Source organism: Rhinatrema bivittatum, chromosome 7 (assembly GCF_901001135.1).
Source record: "Rhinatrema bivittatum chromosome 7, aRhiBiv1.1, whole genome shotgun sequence".
Lineage (NCBI taxonomy): Eukaryota > Metazoa > Chordata > Amphibia > Gymnophiona > Rhinatrematidae > Rhinatrema > Rhinatrema bivittatum.
The window spans coordinates 162,852,746-162,872,324 of NC_042621.1; positions in this window are offsets into that span (position 1 = coordinate 162,852,746).

Genomic DNA, 19,579 nt, shown 5'->3' on the forward strand with positions numbered 1-19,579 from the left:
GTGCTGCCTAGTTTGCAAGATTTGTTAGAGATTATTAGTTAGTTGCATATCAAAAAATGATTATATCTCAGCAGATTTTAGCCTACAGGTAGACATTATTTCTGCCAGAGTTGCTGTATTGTTTTTTTCTTCAGACATACTCATTTCTAAGAGATTGTGAAAATGCGGTATTATAAAATGAGCGAGTAAATAAATAAATAAATAAATAATGCTCTCCATACAGCAAATAAACACTTTGAGGTAGATATTGCGCCGCTGTGTGGCTCAGCTAGTTAGCTGGATAAACTTATCTGGCTCATATATTCTGTATGTTCAGCGGTGTAAAGCTTAAGCTTTACAAATGCATGCAAAGCAGCTCATGTTCAGATGATTTTATGTAAGCAAAATAATGCAGCTTGCCTCAGAAAACACAAAGTCTGAAAGTTAGTTGCAACTCAGGAGTTGTAGCTAAGTTTTCCCAGGGGCATCAGCATGCTAATGCACATCCTGATGCTCCTGGGATGCTTTTTAACGGCCATGATGGTCCTAAAGACTCACCCCAGCCCCCAACATGTAAAAGATCCTCTCTCTAGAAGCAGCCCACAACTGATAAAAGTTAGAAAATTAACAGGTAGAATTTAAAAGTGCTGCTCGCACAAAAATGGCTGCATACACGTGTACGTTGGCTGTCCCCTAGCAATGTGAATTTTAAGAAGTCAGGAAGTATGTGCATACTAGGGATGTGAATCGTGTCCTCGATCGTCTTAACGATCGATTTCGGCTGGGAGGGGGAGGGAATCGTATTGTTGCCGTTTGGGGGGGTAAAATATCGTGAAAAATCGTGAAAAATCGAAAAATCGAAAAATCGCAAAACCGGGGTGAATTTTGTAAGAGTACCCATAGCAAAGCATTTGGGCCTCCCCAAGCTCCCTCCCAGTCCGCTTCAATTAAGGAGCGGACTGGGAGGGAACTTCCCTACCCTCCTACCCTAACCTTGCTTCCCTTTCCCCTCTCCACCCCGACCCCTAACCGCTACCTATCTACCCCTAATTTTTTAATTTTTTTACTTACTGCTTCTTGGGAGCAGAAGCAATTTATGCATGCCAGCTGGCTGCAGGCGCACTTCCCCGGGACGCGTACAATGGCACTGTCCCTGGCACTTTTGCGCATATTGAAGTCTATGCACATGGCTGGGCCTCTTTGAAAATCCGCGCAGCGAGCACAAGGCCCGGCCAGTGTGTAAACCCCGGGTTTTACGCGCGCAGGCCTTTGAAAATCCGGCCTTAAGTATTTTAGAGATACAGTAGCATTTTGTTCTATTAGTTACAGAAAGAATATCCAATTACTCAGTGGCACTTATCCAGATAAAAGTGCTGCTGAATATAGCCAGAGAAAGCTACCTGGGTAACTTAGCTGCTCAGTGGGTTTCTGAATCTGGACCTCAACGTTTTAAAAATGAAAAACGCACTCACAAATAAATCCCTTGCCAGACAGAAAAATTAGCTCTATCCTTTTTCTATAGAGCCAGATTTTAATTTGAATATTCTTTCTTTGCTCCATTAATTGCAAACACAGAGCTGGATTTTCTAAGGTTGCAGACCTTAGAAAATCCAGCGGTAACGGGAGCAGGAAAGCGGGGGGCGGGCCTGCGAAAGCCGGCAGCCATTGCACCACTGCGGTGCGCTGGCTGCCAGCTTTCGCACCAAATAACTACACCATAAAAGGTGTAGTTATTCGGCGAGTAACTGGCGGTGAAAACGGTCCTTACCTTTCACCACCAGCGATGTCTGCACAGCATCGGCCCCGGTGCCGCCCCAATTCCTCCTCTTCCGGGGGCCGACTCCGCCTCCATTTAGTGATCACACGTGAAAAGTCCCTTTTCACGGGCAATCGCTTTTGAAAATGACCCCCACCGTTATTTCAATGCATACGAGCCAAGATTCTAAAAACACTAGCTGGGTAGAGATTTTAAATCATGCAGAGGAAATATGGCAGATAATAGAACAAAGTCAGCAAGAAATCAGACTATATTATGGCTAACAAATTAAAATTGAAACTTCTCTAGTCACAAGCTCAGGTCTGTGTGTCTCTGGAAAGGCACCTGGACAATTATTTTTAATTCTGTATATATTACTTGTTAATGACCCCCTGCAGTGCCTTGTGAGTCACCAGACCCAGAAGCTATAAGTTTAGTTCCATTGGAAATGACATACAGTGCCAGTCTAGAAAATGAATAAAAGTCACTTTAATAGGAAATAGCTAATTGGGATTTTGATTAGATGTTCTTAAAAGAAAAATATTTCTTTTACTTATTAATATCAGTACTTCTTACAAGATACTGTACATCTCATCTATTGTCACTTCAAAAGTGGAGCTAATATTAAAATATCTGTCTATAATATCTGTGCATACCTGGAATTCCTGGGTTTAAATCTGAGGTAGATTGAAATGATTTTAGGCAGAAATAATGAACATGATCTGTCTTTAAAAGTGCATTGGATAAAAGTTCTATAAAAGAACAGAATTATTGTAATTATTTATTTTGCTTGCAAATGCTACTGTGCAGGTAAAAATAAGAATATTTGTACCATTACAAGCCCCTATTTTGACTATATGCATAAAAACAGGATCTCCAAGATCAGATCACATCATAATGCAAAGTTATGTTCGGGTTGTTGGATGTAAAACTAAGACACATCACTAAGAGAAAGAACGCAAAGAAAAAGGAGCAGAATAGGGCACAGGAAAATATCAAAACAGAGATAATCAATTTTAAACGTGCTCAAAAAATAAATTTAAATTTCATGTTTGACTGAAAATAAAATGTTTAACTTTAAAACATAGGCATGCCATCTAAACCTATAACCATGTTAGCTGTAGGGTATATTATATAAATATCCATTATATTACATAATACAATCTGATCTGTATATTAATAGGAGGATATGATAAAAGCTGTTAGGGTAGCTGAGTTTAAAAAAGGTTGGACAAGTTTCTGGAAGAAAAATCCACAAACGATTATCAAGGTGGACTTGGAGAAATCCACTACTGTTCCCTTGAATAAGCAGCATGGAATCTATCAACTTTTTGGGATCCTGCCAGGGACTTGTGCCCTGGATTGGCCAGTTTTGGAAACAGAATACTGGCCTGGGCTTGATTGACCTTGGTCTAAATCAGTATGGAAAATCTTATGTTCTTACTATATGTTTTTCAAACTTGATGTTTTTAGGAAGATTCAGTCTTTAGGAACTTCTCACAGAGAAATGGTTCAGGGGGTAATGAGGTCAACATTCAGTAAGCCAGCGAGCAGAGGAGTTTTCTGGATAAAGCAACCCAGATGACTGAATCTACTTGGATAAAGTTATCCGGGTACTTTTGCCACTCATTGGGCTTTTGAATATTAATTTGTAGATGGCCAATGGCATCCTTATTTTCCCTCCACCTCTCCCACCAAGATTAAAAAAGCTAGGGGCCAACAACACCCCAATTCCTCCCATCCCATACCTAAAAAGAAAGTCCTGGGCCAAATCCCCAGCTCTGATCCCCCCATCCTGATGCCCCCATATGTGCCCAACAAGCCCACCAGAAGGAGGAGAGGCTCTTACCTCCTTCCACTGGCAGGCACCGGTAGTTAGTATTAATTATTCCCTTCACTCCTGGGTGAAGCAGCCAATCCTCATTCAGAACTCAGTCCTGAATGGAGATTGGCTGCTTTCCAAACCTGTTTTAAAGAGTTCCCTTTGAAAAGTGAGTTATAAAAAGTGCATGAACAAGATTGTACCTACTATTTGGGCAGGGAACATTTTACTTGCAAATGTATGTGTCCTATTTAAAATCAAAAAGTACCTGCTTAAACCCTGCCCACACTCTGCCCCCAAGAATGCTGCTTATCCTCTATGTGGGTAAAAGGACACAAGCAGTGGCAGTGCACTTTTAACCACAGAGAAAGAAAGCAAGTTTCAAAGACCCCGTTTCCACAGCTAAAGTGCTGTTTTAACCACATAAATGTCTTTGAAAAATGTCCTTCCCATTGTATAAAACAAATATAACTAATAGTGGTAATTTTCAAACTGTTAACCTAGAAACAAAGGCTGCAGATGCCTTGTATCCACAGATTTTGTACCTTGTACCTCATTATCAAAGAGAAAGAGCACACACAACTGCCACTGATTCAAAGTACCCGGGAACTTATATCAGGAAAAAATAATTTTATTTTAAAACAGTATTTTTTCATTGAAAAGATATATGTGAAGGAGTGTATAAGAGGGAGTCTTAGGACACCTTAAGGGACCAGCTCCAGGAATCTATCTGGCCCGATCCACCTTAATGCGCTCCCCAGAAGGGAATCTTGGTTTCAGGGCATTTCCCTAAGCAAGAGCCTAAGAAGGCAGGCCCAGGGAGGAGAGGGAAGTCAAGAATATGCCTAAACTGCTTATGTGTGTAACCCTTTTCTTTGGAGGGAATATTTTCCAAGGGCACACAAAAGAATTTATTTCTGTCGGGGCTATCTTCCTCTTCCAATTGACTCCTCCTCCTTGTGACTCCAGGGATGAGTCCTTTCTTTGGCGTGGAAACTAGTGTTTCTGGCCCAGGTGGTGAAACTGTTGCCTTCGACAGTGTGCAGCTGGTTAGGGTGATGCTGATGCTTGGTTGGGACAGATGGCACAGGACACAGGACTGGGTGTTCAAATTGTAATCACTGTCCATATGAAATAAACAACTTTACATATGTGTGGCCTTTCCTCTCTGTGTATGTGCCGGTGACTCGGGTTCCTGGCTGATTCCTAGCTCTCCTGAACTGAGAGTGTCAGAGTCCCAGAATCTGGGGAGATCCTTCGCTGTGAGGGAATCCCCTTAGAGGTTCACACAGTCCTACCTGAGTTCCACTAGACTTCAGACAGTTACCCAGCCTGCGCTTGTATCCCAGGGTTTGAAGATCCTGTGGAGAGTCTTCTGATCTCTTCAATGAAAGGAGGGGAGGGAAAAATACCTCCTCTCAAAAGAAGAGACAAAAAATACTGAATTGTGGTATCCCTTCTAGGTGGTTATCATCTATAGCAGGAGTGGGCAATTCCAGTCCTCGAGGGCCACAAACCTGTCGAGGTTTTAGGATATCCTAATGAATATGCATGACATAGATTTGCATACAACTGAGGCAGAGTGAATGCAAATCTCTCTCTCATGCATATTCATTAGGGATATCCTGAAAACCAGACTGGTTTGTGGCCCTCGAGGACCGGAACTGCCCACCCCTGATCTATAGGGATCTAGTGCCATCTAGTGGCCAACCCATAGGGGTGCCACTTGTGTAATTACTGCAACTTTTTTCAAGACTGTTGAGGTAAGCAGCCCTTTTTTTGCTTTTTTTGTGTAAATAAATTTTTTGTGAAGAAACAGCCAGAGTCCAGCACTATCACAAACCATGGGTCACTCCCACAATTTTACATATAGTGGTAGTAGTGGGATTCTTGCTCTAAGTGCTGCACAGACCAGTAACCCATGATTAAAGAAAGAAAAATGATGCCAACCTGCCAGGATAGGGGCTTATCTAGTTTGATGGTTGGTCAGTGTCATTTTCGAATGAGCAAGCAGCCAATCCAAAGTCTAGGGGGGGCACTCTGGGTCCCCTGGAGCACCACATATGCCTGGGAAGTGGGATAGGATGGGTTGGAGGTTCGCGGGGTGGTAGACTGATACTGTGGGGGAGAGAGAGCCCTATTGGGATCCAGGAGGGAATCTTTTGAAAGGTGGTAGGGGCAGGACATCTCTGCACAACTTTTACATTTACAAGTACATTTAAAAAAATGTGCACCCATAAAGCTGCTCAATTTTAAATCATGCACGCAAGCATACGCATACCGAGAGGGAGGGAGACTCTTTTAAAGGGTAAATCTGACACTCTCTATGTATCCCACTGTAAGAGGGGCACTTTCAACTCAGGGTGGGATTTTTTTTTTTTTGGGGGGGGGCAGAGTTACAAGGATCTATAGACCCTTCTGTCCTAGGCAGACCAATGTAACACTGCTCCCCCCCCAAAAAAAAAACCCACCCTGGGTTGAAAGTGCCCCTCTTACAGTAGGTTATTTAGAGAGTGTCAGATTGGCCCTTTAAAAGAGTCTCTCTCTCTCTCTCTCTCTCTCTCTCTCTCTCATTCATATATATTCAGGATCCCTCTCTCCAGACTTGCACTTCATCAGGACCAGTAGTAAAGTTACCTGCATAACTTGACACACATTGCCATGGTCAGTCTTGCAAAGATCTTGGCCCCTTTTCTGCTTCTCATTCTTGACACGCACACAGGTATGTATGCACTAGGGATGTGAATCGTTTTAGGACGATTAAAATTATCGTCCGATAATTTTAATATCGTCTTAAACCGTTATGGAACACAATACAATAGAGATTCTAACGATTTATCGTTATAAATCGTTAGAATCGTGAGCCGGCACACTAAAACCCCCTAAAACCCACCCCCGACACTTTAAATTAAATCCCCCACCCTCCCGAACCCCCCCCCAAATGAGTTAAATAACCTGCGGGTCCAGCGGCGGTCCGGAACGGCAGCGGTCCGGAACGGGCTCCTGCTCCTCAATCTTGTTGTCTTCAGCCGGCGCCATTTTCCAAAATGGCGGCAAAAAATGGCGGCGGCCATAGACGAACACGATTGGACGGCAGGAGGTCCTTCCGGACCCCCGCTGGACTTTTGGCAAGTCTCGTGGGGGTCAGGAGGCCCCCCACAAGCTGGCCAAAAGTTCCTGGAGGTCCAGCGGGGGTCAGGGAGCGATTTCCCGCCGCGAATCGTTTTCGTACGGAAAATGGCGCCGGCAGGAGATCGACTGCAGGAGGTCGTTCAGCGAGGGTTCCGGCGCCTCGCTGAACGACCTCCTGCAGTCGATCTCCTGCCGGCGCCATTTTCCGTACGAAAACGATTCGCGGCGGGAAATCGCTCCCTGACCCCCGCTGGACCTCCAGGAACTTTTGGCCAGCTTGTGGGGGGCCTCCTGACCCCCACGAGACTTGCCAAAAGTCCAGCGGGGGTCCGGAAGGACCTCCTGCCGTCCAATCGTGTTCGTCTATGGCCGCCGCCATTTTTTGCCGCCATTTTGGAAAATGGCGCCGGCTGAAGACAACAAGATTGAGGAGCAGGAGCCCGTTCCGGACCGCTGCCGTTCCGGACCGCCGCTGGACCCGCAGGTTATTTAACTCATTTGGGGGGGGTTCGGGAGGGTGGGGGATTTAATTTAAAGTGTCGGGGGTGGGTTTTAGGGGGTTTTAGTGTGCCGGCTCACGATTCTAACGATTTATAACGATAAATCGTTAGAATCTCTATTGTATTGTGTTCCATAACGGTTTAAGACGATATTAAAATTATCGGACGATAATTTTAATCGTCCTAAAACGATTCACATCCCTAGTGCATACATACCTGTGTGCGTGTCAAGAATGAGAAGCAGAAAAGGGGCCAAGATCTTTGCAAGACTGACCATGGCAATGTGTGTCAAGTTATGCAGGTAACTTTACTACTGGTCCTGATGAAGTGCAAGTCTGGAGAGAGGGATCCTGAATATATATGAATGAGAGAGAGAGAGAGAGAGAGAGAGAGAGACTCTTTTAAAGGGCCAATCTGACACTCTCTAAATAACCTACTGTAAGAGGGGCACTTTCAACCCGGGGTGGGTTTTTTTTTTGGGGGGGGAGCAGTGTTACATTGGTCTGCCTAGGACAGAAGGGTCTATAGATCCTTGTAACTCTGCCCCCCCCCCAAAAAAAAAAAAATCCCACCCTGAGTTGAAAGTGCCCCTCTTACAGTGGGATACATAGAGAGTGTCAGATTTACCCTTTAAAAGAGTCTCCCTCCCTCTCGGTATGCGTATGCTTGCGTGCATGATTTAAAATTGAGCAGCTTTATGGGTGCACATTTTTTTAAATGTACTTGTAAATGTAAAAGTTGTGCAGAGATGTCCTGCCCCTACCACCTTTCAAAAGATTCCCTCCTGGATCCCAATAGGGCTCTCTCTCCCCCACAGTATCAGTCTACCACCCCGCGAACCTCCAACCCATCCTATCCCACTTCCCAGGCATATGTGGTGCTCCAGGGGACCCAGAGTGCCCCCCCTAGACTTTGGATTGGCTGCTTGCTCATTCGAAAATGACACTGACCAACCATCAAACTAGATAAGCCCCTATCCTGGCAGGTTGGCATCATTTTTCTTTCTTTAATCATGGGTTACTGGTCTGTGCAGCACTTAGAGCAAGAATCCCACTACTACCACTATATGTAAAATTGTGGGAGTGACCCATGGTTTGTGATAGTGCTGGACTCTGGCTGTTTCTTCACAAAAAATTATTTACACAAAAAAAGCAAAAAAAGGGCTGCTTACCTCAACAGTCTTGAAAAAAGTTGCAGTAATTACACAAGTGGCACCCCTATGGGTTGGCCACTAGATGGCACTAGATCCCTATAGATCAGGGGTGGGCAGTTCCGGTCCTCGAGGGCCACAAACCAGTCTGGTTTTCAGGATATCCCTAATGAATATGCATGAGAGAGAGATTTGCATTCACTCTGCCTCAGTTGTATGCAAATCTATGTCATGCATATTCATTAGGATATCCTAAAACCTCGACAGGTTTGTGGCCCTCGAGGACTGGAATTGCCCCACTCCTGCTATAGATGATAACCACCTAGAAGGGATACCACAATTCAGTATTTTTTGTCTCTTCTTTTGAGAGGAGGTATTTTTCCCTCCCCTCCTTTCATTGAAGAGATCAGAAGACTCTCCACAGGATCTTCAAACCCTGGGATACAAGCGCAGGCTGGGTAACTGTCTGAAGTCTAGTGGAACTCAGGTAGGACTGTGTGAACCTCTAAGGGGATTCCCTCACAGCGAAGGATCTCCCCAGATTCTGGGACTCTGACACTCTCAGTTCAGGAGAGCTAGGAATCAGCCAGGAACCCGAGTCACCGGCACATACACAGAGAGGAAAGGCCACACATATGTAAAGTTGTTTATTTCATATGGACAGTGATTACAATTTGAACACCCAGTCCTGTGTCCTGTGCCATCTGTCCCAACCAAGCATCAGCATCACCCTAACCAGCTGCACACTGTCGAAGGCAACAGTTTCACCACCTGGGCCAGAAACACTAGTTTCCACGCCAAAGAAAGGACTCATCCCTGGAGTCACAAGGAGGAGGAGTCAATTGGAAGAGGAAGATAGCCCCGACAGAAATAAATTCTTTTGTGTGCCCTTGGAAAATATTCCCTCCAAAGAAAAGGGTTACACACATAAGCAGTTTAGGCATATTCTTGACTTCCCTCTCCTCCCTGGGCCTGCCTTCTTAGGCTCTTGCTTAGGGAAATGCCCTGAAACCAAGATTCCCTTCTGGGGAGCGCATTAAGGTGGATCGGGCCAGATAGATTCCTGGAGCTGGTCCCTTAAGGTGTCCTAAGACTCCCTCTTATACACTCCTTCACATATATCTTTTCAATGAAAAAATACTGTTTTAAAATAAAATTATTTTTTCCTGATATAAGTTCCCGGGTACTTTGAATCAGTGGCAGTTGTGTGTGCTCTTTCTCTTTGATAATGAGGTACAAGGTACAAAATCTGTGGATACAAGGCATCTGCAGCCTTTGTTTCTAGGTTAACAGTTTGAAAATTACCACTATTAGTTATATTTGTTTTATACAATGGGAAGGACATTTTTCAAAGACATTTATGTGGTTAAAACAGCACTTTAGCTGTGGAAACGGGGTCTTTGAAACTTGCTTTCTTTCTCTGTGGTTAAAAGTGCACTGCCACTGCTTGTGTCCTTTTACCCACATAGAGGATAAGCAGCATTCTTGGGGGCAGAGTGTGGGCAGGGTTTAAGCAGGTACTTTTTGATTTTAAATAGGACACATACATTTGCAAGTAAAATGTTCCCTGCCCAAATAGTAGGTACAATCTTGTTCATGCACTTTTTATAACTCACTTTTCAAAGGGAACTCTTTAAAACAGGTTTGGAAAGCAGCCAATCTCCATTCAGGACTGAGTTCTGAATGAGGATTGGCTGCTTCACCCAGGAGTGAAGGGAATAATTAATACTAACTACCGGTGCCTGCCAGTGGAAGGAGGTAAGAGCCTCTCCTCCTTCTGGTGGGCTTGTTGGGCACATATGGGGGCATCAGGATGGGGGGATCAGAGCTGGGGATTTGGCCCAGGACTTTCTTTTTAGGTATGGGATGGGAGGAATTGGGGTGTTGTTGGCCCCTAGCTTTTTTAATCTTGGTGGGAGAGGTGGAGGGAAAATAAGGATGCCATTGGCCATCTACAAATTAATATTCAAAAGCCCAATGAGTGGCAAAAGTACCCGGATAACTTTATCCAAGTAGATTCAGTCATCTGGGTTGCTTTATCCAGAAAACTCCTCTGCTCGCTGGCTTACTGAATGTTGACCTCATTACCCCCTGAACCATTTCTCTGTGAGAAGTTCCTAAAGACTGAATCTTCCTAAAAACATCAAGTTTGAAAAACATATAGTAAGAACATAAGATTTGCCATACTGATTTAGACCAAGGTCAATCAAGCCCAGGCCAGTATTCTGTTTCCAAAACTGGCCAATCCAGGGCACAAGTCCCTGGCAGGATCCCAAAAAGTTGATAGATTCCATGCTGCTTATTCAAGGGAACAGTAGTGGATTTCTCCAAGTCCACCTTGATAATCGTTTGTGGATTTTTCTTCCAGAAACTTGTCCAACCTTTTTTAAACTCAGCTACCCTAACAGCTTTTATCATATCCTCCTATTAATATACAGATCAGATTGTATTATGTAATATAATGGATATTTATATAATATACCCTACAGCTAACATGGTTATAGGTTAGATGGCATGCCTATGTTTTAAAGTTAAACATTTTATTTTCAGTCAAACATGAAATTTAAATTTATTTTTTGAGCACGTTTAAAATTGATTATCTCTGTTTTGATATTTTCCTGTGCCCTATTCTGCTCCTTTTTCTTTGCGTTCTTTCTCTTAGTGATGTGTCTTAGTTTTACATCCAACAACCCGAACATAACTTTGCATTATGATGTGATCTGATCTTGGAGATCCTGTTTTTATGCATATAGTCAAAATAGGGGCTTGTAATGGTACAAATATTCTTATTTTTACCTGCACAGTAGCATTTGCAAGCAAAATAAATAATTACAATAATTCTGTTCTTTTATAGAACTTTTATCCAATGCACTTTTAAAGACAGATCATGTTCATTATTTCTGCCTAAAATCATTTCAATCTACCTCAGATTTAAACCCAGGAATTCCAGGTATGCACAGATATTATAGACAGATATTTTAATATTAGCTCCACTTTTGAAGTGACAATAGATGAGATGTACAGTATCTTGTAAGAAGTACTGATATTAATAAGTAAAAGAAATATTTTTCTTTTAAGAACATCTAATCAAAATCCCAATTAGCTATTTCCTATTAAAGTGACTTTTATTCATTTTCTAGACTGGCACTGTATGTCATTTCCAATGGAACTAAACTTATAGCTTCTGGGTCTGGTGACTCACAAGGCACTGCAGGGGGTCATTAACAAGTAATATATACAGAATTAAAAATAATTGTCCAGGTGCCTTTCCAGAGACACACAGACCTGAGCTTGTGACTAGAGAAGTTTCAATTTTAATTTGTTAGCCATAATATAGTCTGATTTCTTGCTGACTTTGTTCTATTATCTGCCATATTTCCTCTGCATGATTTAAAATCTCTACCCAGCTAGTGTTTTTAGAATCTTGGCTCGTATGCATTGAAATAACGGTGGGGGTCATTTTCAAAAGCGATTGCCCGTGAAAAGGGACTTTTCACGTGTGATCACTAAATGGAGGCGGAGTCGGCCCCCGGAAGAGGAGGAATTGGGGCGGGCACCGGGGCCGATGCTGTGCAGACATCGCTGGTGGTGAAAGGTAAGGACCGTTTTCACCGCCAGTTACTCGCCGAATAACTACACCTTTTATGGTGTAGTTATTTGGTGCGAAAGCTGGCAGCCAGCGCACCGCAGTGGTGCAATGGCTGCCGGCTTTCGCAGGCCCGCCCCCCGCTTTCCTGCTCCCGTTACCGCTGGATTTTCTAAGGTCTGCAACCTTAGAAAATCCAGCTCTGTGTTTGCAATTAATGGAGCAAAGAAAGAATATTCAAATTAAAATCTGGCTCTATAGAAAAAGGATAGAGCTAATTTTCTGTCTGGCAAGGGATTTATTTGTGAGTGCGTTTTTCATTTTTAAAACGTTGAGGTCCAGATTCAGAAACCCACTGAGCAGCTAAGTTACCCAGGTAGCTTTCTCTGGCTATATTCAGCAGCACTTTTATCTGGATAAGTGCCACTGAGTAATTGGATATTCTTTCTGTAACTAATAGAACAAAATGCTACTGTATCTCTAAAATACTTAAGGCCGGATTTTCAAAGGCCTGCGCGCGTAAAACCCGGGGTTTACACACTGGCCGGGCCTTGTGCTCGCTGCGCGGATTTTCAAAGAGGCCCAGCCATGTGCATAGACTTCAATATGCGCAAAAGTGCCAGGGACAGCGCCATTGTACGCGTCCCGGGGAAGTGCGCCTGCAGCCAGCTGGCATGCATAAATTGCTTCTGCTCCCAAGAAGCAGTAAGTAAAAAAATTAAAAAATTAGGGGTAGATAGGTAGCGGTTAGGGGTCGGGGTGGAGAGGGGAAAGGGAAGGAAGGTTAGGGTAGGAGGGTAGGGAAGTTCCCTCCCAGTCCGCTCCTTAATTGAAGCGGACTGGGAGGGAGCTTGGGGAGGCCCGAATGCTTTGCTATGGGTACTCTTACAAAATTCACCCCCCACCCCCCCCCCGGTGCACGCATGTTATAAAATCTCCCCCTTAACCGCCAGAGGAGGCAGTTGTCGAAGCTGGAACCTCCTTTCTTTGAAAGTTTTAAAAATTCTGTAAGCTACAGCCACATAATTTTAAAAGAATGTTGCTGGGCAGTAACTTTTTAACTCACAGAATTCTCAAATAAATGAAGGGATAGATACTTAAACCTCGCACAGTCTGGCAAATCGCATGGGTAGTTTTTATCTGCTGAGTTTGCTGCGATATTCAAACAAAATTTTGTGGGCAGTTTTGCTTTATTGCTTCCTCAAAAGGTTCCCTGCACCAATCTGCAGCTCATTTTAGTGTGGGCAATTTTTTTTTAAGGCAAAATGTCACATGTAGCTTTGAATATCCCAAACTATTTGATTGTTTAGTTGCCTCTCTGAGCTGACCCCACCCAAGAATACCTAGGAAATAGACAGGAAAAAGTAGGTGACAAATTGTTGACAGATATTTTTACTGGCTGCAATCAGCCCATTTTTGTGGGTTAAACAGCATTTTACCCAAGGAAATGATTTGTATTATTGCCCTCACAAAGCATTAGTGTTAGGATGAAATGAAAATTACATGAAATACAAAATATAATACATTTCAAGGATTTGCTCCCCTCCTTGTGCTCTTGATGTACTCCCAATGCTTCTTCCTCTAAACTCACTTGGCCTCCCTTTCTTCTCCTTCCCCCATCTCTCTTTCCTCGGCCTCTCCCTTCAGATTAACCCCTTCCTAGCATCTCTAGCCTCCCATGCGTCTCCGCCCTCCCACGACCTCCTCTCCAGTCCATTGGTACATTTTCTTCCAGATCTTACATCTGCTCTGTGCACGACAGTCCTCTTGCTTCTCTCTCTCCTGTGCTGCATTCTGCTGCTCTCTGTTGAATCTGATACTGATGCCTGATTCATTGTTCCTTCCAAGAGCCTCCTCTTCCCTCTCTTTAAACACTTGTGCTTTCCCCTTTATCCACCTCCCCTCTCGCTGGTTGCTTTCTCCCAACTTTATTACTCCGGTTACAGTTTTTCTGGTTTTTAACCTGTTTTCTGTACATTTTTGTTGTTGTCGAGTAATATACATTTTACTAATTCAAACAGACATGTATGCTAATAAAACGGTACATAGCTTGAACAATTTTTGACTTTTCCTCTTTTTGAAAACAAAGCCCTCAGTAGTTTAAGGCGTGTGCTGTGCTATCTTTTTTTTTTTTTTTTTCAGAGACCTTTTCTGATCGCTGTAAGAAGCTTGAGTTCTCGGTAACCAACAGTAACTGTGGAGTGCACTTGTACAGGAAGGAGAAAATTATTTTCTTTGGTAGGCGGGAAATGTCCAGTAAGCATCCAACCTGACCCAGTCCTTGATGTCCCCCCCTTCTCTGCATGAACTGCATTATACTGCTCCATTCAAACTGATGTCCGGCAGACGCCTCATCCTCCAGATTAGCAAGAGAAGTGAGGGAAGAAACATTAGAGTGCTCATAATCAGCACACTCAGGAGGACCAGCAGCACAATGGCCCACGGTTCCAGGAGTGTATCCACCATGACCTGGCTCAAGTTCCAGCTCTGTCTTCCTCCAAGCTTTGTGCTATGAATCTGTAAAGAAAAACACAAACCTTTTTAAAATGAAATTGCTAAACTGAAGTTCTGAAACCATCTAGCAAGGCTCCCTTGCACTCTCAACTTGTACTATCCAGCAATTACACACGGATATTAGATGCAAGGGATTTTCCCAACCAGTCATGACAATTCAGTATATTCTTCCCTGGTTATGTAACAGGCACAGCTATTCCCATCAATCTTTGTTTCTAATTTTATGGACACTTTCTGAGCTTTGCATCTGTTCTGTTCTAAGCAGTCCTTTTCTAATCAGGATCTTCTGGGTCTTCTTTCGCTTATTTTGCATGTTGAATGTAAGCCTTACTTTTATTACTATGGAATTATTTTGGTCTTTTCTTGCTGTTATTGATGCTTGGTAAAGGAAATAAGCAGAAATAAATCAGCAGTGCTAAACAGATGTTTGCAAGCATCAGCCTGATCCTTTCAAGACACTACTGCTTCCATGTTTATCCTTTTTCCCTTGTTTATTTTATTGCTTTCACTTGCACTTTTTTGGTGGTAATGCTACTCAGAGGAAAAGTCATGATTTTTAGGGATGTGAATCGTTTTTCTGATGAATTAAAATATCGTACGATATTTTAATTCATCAAAAATTCGTGAATGATGAGAAACAATCGCATCTCCCCCAGATTTTCGTCAAAAATCGTTTTTACGATTAGTGCGCTCTAACAAAAATAGCAAAAAATAACAAAAAGTAACAAAAATTAACGGTTTTCATTAGTGCGCGCTAACTCCCATTAGTGCGCGCTAACTCCCATTAGTGCGCACTAACGAAAACCATTAATTTTTGTTACTTTTTGTTATTTTTTGCTATTTTTGTTAGTGCACACTAACGGGAGTCTGCGCGCACTAACGGGAGTTAGTGCGCGCTAACTCCCATTAGCGCGCACTAATCCGAAAAAATGATTTTTCACTAAAAAAAAAATGCCGATCCGCAGGAAAATTAGATTTTCCTGCGGCCACACGAACCCGATAGCAGAAACGATGGGGCACCCGATTCACATCCCTAATGATTTTAAGCTTATAACCTTGCTACTGATAATCAATAGGAAAGTTAAGAGCATACTTTACCTACTGGTGAATTCGTAGAAATGAAGAAAAGTTGACATTTTTGTCAAAACTAGTCTAAAAAAGCCATTTTTGTGTGCAGGTTTTCACAAAATTCATGATTAATGAGCTGATTTGCATGATGTCACATTGCAGCAGATTAATAATATTGAATTCCATAAACTGTCACATGTAGTGGATTACATTTGTAAGTTTACTACTTGTGAAGGGGAAAATGTGTGCATTTCTTTTTACAAATAAGCCCTATGCATGTAAATCTATGTAAAATGTGCAATGACAGCATGTTCTGGGGCATTCTGTGCGTATTTACATTCATAGTCCCCTGTCTGCGAAAACATTCGCACCTTATTTATTTATTTATTTATTTATTTAAAATTTTTATATACTGGCATTCATGTTGCAAACACATCATGCCGGTTTACATATAACAGGGGTGTACAGTGAACAATTCAATAACCTATTTGTGTAGAAGGAAGCAGTTACAAATAACAAGGTAATAGAACTAATAAAAAATAACAACTAATAAAATAAAAACTAATAAAAAATAACAAGGTAATAGAACAAATAACAAGGTAATAGAACCTTAGTTCATTGGATTCTAAATGAGTTAAATGGTTGCAAAATATAACTTGAAAGCCATAAAGCAGAATTGGCATGCATATTTCATACAGCCAACACTACAGTACTTAACAAAGCTACAAGACCTGGTGGTAAAATACGTGTATGTTTTAAAATAGTTCAGATAATATTTAGTGTAACTGGAAATTATGAAAAGAAAATACCCTCATGTGCTATGCAATATTTTAAAAGTACATACTATAGCCATGTTTGAAACAGTGTCACAGATAGCCTCACATAGCATGAAATTTGATTGGTTCATGCAGTACATGAGGCCACTTGTGACATTATAGTCTATATAGACAAATCAGATCTAATGACTGACTGATAACACTGGTCTACATCAATTTTGCTGACTACAAGATAACGTGATCTTTATGTATTTTAGTGTGCTGAATCCAAAAATCACATCCGTTTCCTCCAGTTAAATCTGGTTTTTCCGCAAAAACGCTGCCTACTCATAAACTCTTATAGCAATAATGTAACATTATTATTTAGATGTGCTGAATACGCAAAAAGATAATTAATGCGCAGAATGACATGCTGAATACTCAGTCGGTATAACCAATAGGAAGACTGCTTATTAAACAGTTTAAAACTGCTGCCATCGGCATTTTATGGCTATATAAGCAGAGTGAAAACCGACAGCAGCATTCAGTCGTTCAATAGGCTTAGAAGCCTCAGCAAATTTAACTCTGTTAAATTGGTTTTTGTTGAATATGTCATCCTACACTCGAATAGTTTGTGGACGGTGCCGGAATGATCCTGATATATTCTGTTACATTTGTGGTTGTTTTACAACACCCAAACAAAGGAGAAATATATCTGACTTTGTACGAAAAGCTTATCATAAATATTTCAGGGTTAAACTGGGTGACCAGGACAAACCTTGGGCACCACATAAAGGGGCAAATCTTAAGAAATACGCACGGGCGTAGATTTGTTCACGCAACCCGGCGCGAACAAATCTACGCCCGATTTTATTACATTCGTGTGCAGCCGTACGCATGTTATAAAATCCGGGGTTGACGCGTGCAAGGGGGTGCACACTTGTGTACCTTGCGCGTGCCGAGCCCAAGGGGATCTCCGATGGCTTTCCCTGTTCCCTCCAAGGCTGCTCCGATTTCGGAGATTTTAATTAGTCCACCTATTACTACTTACTCATATCCATCTTTAAGTCATTCAACAGTTGGATAAAATTTGATTTATACTGGTTTCTAGGATTTATGGTTAAATAACTCCCAAAGAACTTTAACATATCAGTCATCCACTTAAAATGAGTTATTATTTATTAGGGATGTGAATCGTGTGATCAATCGTCTTAACGATCGATTTTGGCTGGGGGGAGGGAAATCTGATCGTCATGTTTTGTTTTTTTTTAAAAATCGTAAAAAATCGTAAATCGGGGGAGGGCGGGAAAACCAGCACACCAAAACAACCCTAAAACCCACCCTGACCCTTTAAAACAAATCCCCCACCCTCCCGAACCCCCCCAAAATGTTTTAAATTACCTGGGGTCCAGTGGGGGGGGTCCCGGCGCGATCTCCCGCGATCTCCCGCTCTCGGGCCACGGCTGCGTTAATAGAAATGGCGCCGGTGGCCCTTTGCCCTTACCATATGACAGGGCAAAGCTAGCGCCGGCGCCATTTTGGTTCCTGTCACCCGACGTCACGAGTGCAGGAGATCGCTCCCGGACCCCCGCTGGACCCCCAGGGGCTTTTGGCCAGCTTGGGGGGGTGTCCTGACCCCCACAAGACTTGACAAAAGTCCAGCGGGGGTCCGGGAGCGACCTCCTGCACTCGCGCCGTATTGCCAATATTCAAAATGGCGCCGGCGCTACTTTTGCCCTCACTATGTCATACGGGTCGAATGACTTTTGCCCGCACTATGTCATATGGGTCGTATGACATAGTGAGGGCAAAGGTAGCGCCGGCGCTATTTTGAATATTGGCAATATGGCGCAAGTGCAGGAGGTCGCTCCCGGACCCCTGCTGGACTTTTGGCAAGTCTTGTGGGGGTCAGGAGGCCCCCCCCAAGCTAGCCAAAAGTCCCTGGGGGTCCAGCGGGGGTCCGGGAGCGATCTCCTGCACTCGCGACGTCGGGTGACAGGAACCAAAATGGCGCCGGCGCTACTTTTGCCCTGTCATATGGTAAGGGAAAAGGGCCACCGGCGCCATTTCTATTAACGCAGCCGTGGCCCGAGAGCGGGAGATCACGCCGGGACCCCCCCACTGGACCCCAGGTAATTTAAAACATTTGGGGGAGGGGTTCAGGAGGGTGGGGGATTTGTTTTAAAGGGTCGGGGTGGGTTTTAGGGTTGTTTTGGTGTGCCAGTTTTCCCGCCCTCCCCCTCCCCCGATTTACGATTTTTTGACGATAAATCGGGGGAATTGTTATTGTATCGCGGCTCTAACGATTTTTGACGATTTAAAATATATCTGACGATTGTTTTAAATTGTCAAAAAATGATTCACATCCCTATTATTTATTCCTTGAAGGAATCTATAGTATCAGAATATTGGAAGAATAATTTTCAACCTGAAAAGACCAACCTTATATTCTGATAGCTCTCCATATACATGATATGTTATATTTACAGTGTTTGATTTTAAATGTTTATAAATGTAGGTGTTTATTTTCCAGCTAATTAGGGGTTCTTTGGGGATACCAAAAATCAGTGTTTTCATGGTGCAGGAACTATTGTTGGGTATCTTTTCTGGTTGAATCAAATATATATTTGTGCAGCTGAGGAGTCATTAGCTTGGAGAAGGCACAAAAGCAAACTGAAGCATCCAGGGTAGGCAAAGGAGGGGTGAGAGAGTAAAAGGGCCGTGGTGTTTTTCTGGTTTTTATCTAATAAACATCTATTTTATTTTATTATTATTATTATTATTTTTTGCATCAGGGTGTTTTATTGGGGTTTATCAGTTAAAACTTAAAATCAGAAGTCCTAGGTATCTTCTTGTTTGAGCCTGAAAATGCACATCAGAGTATACTTTTATGTGCACAACCTTTGGGTAATTTTTAAAAGACCATTTACTCACATAAAAAAGGGTTACGCCTTTAAATCCTTTGGCAACGTACCCTCATAAGTGCCTATTTTTATGCGCAACAGGAGAGGTGTTCCTAGGGTGGAGTCTGGATGAGGTTGGGACTTACACATTTTCATTTTAAAATGTCTGTGCATAAATTCTTTTGGCAAAAATATACATACAAAATAGCAGATGCAATTGTATACACATAGGGGTAGATTTTCAGACGAGCGCGAACAGCCTACTTTTGTTTGCGCTCCAGGCGCAAACAAAAGTACGCTGGATTTTAGTAGATACGCGCGTAGTCGCGCGTATCGGCTAAAATCCTGGATCGGCGCGCGCAAGGCTATCGATTTCGTATAGCCTGCGCGCGCCGAGCCGCGCAGCCTACCCCC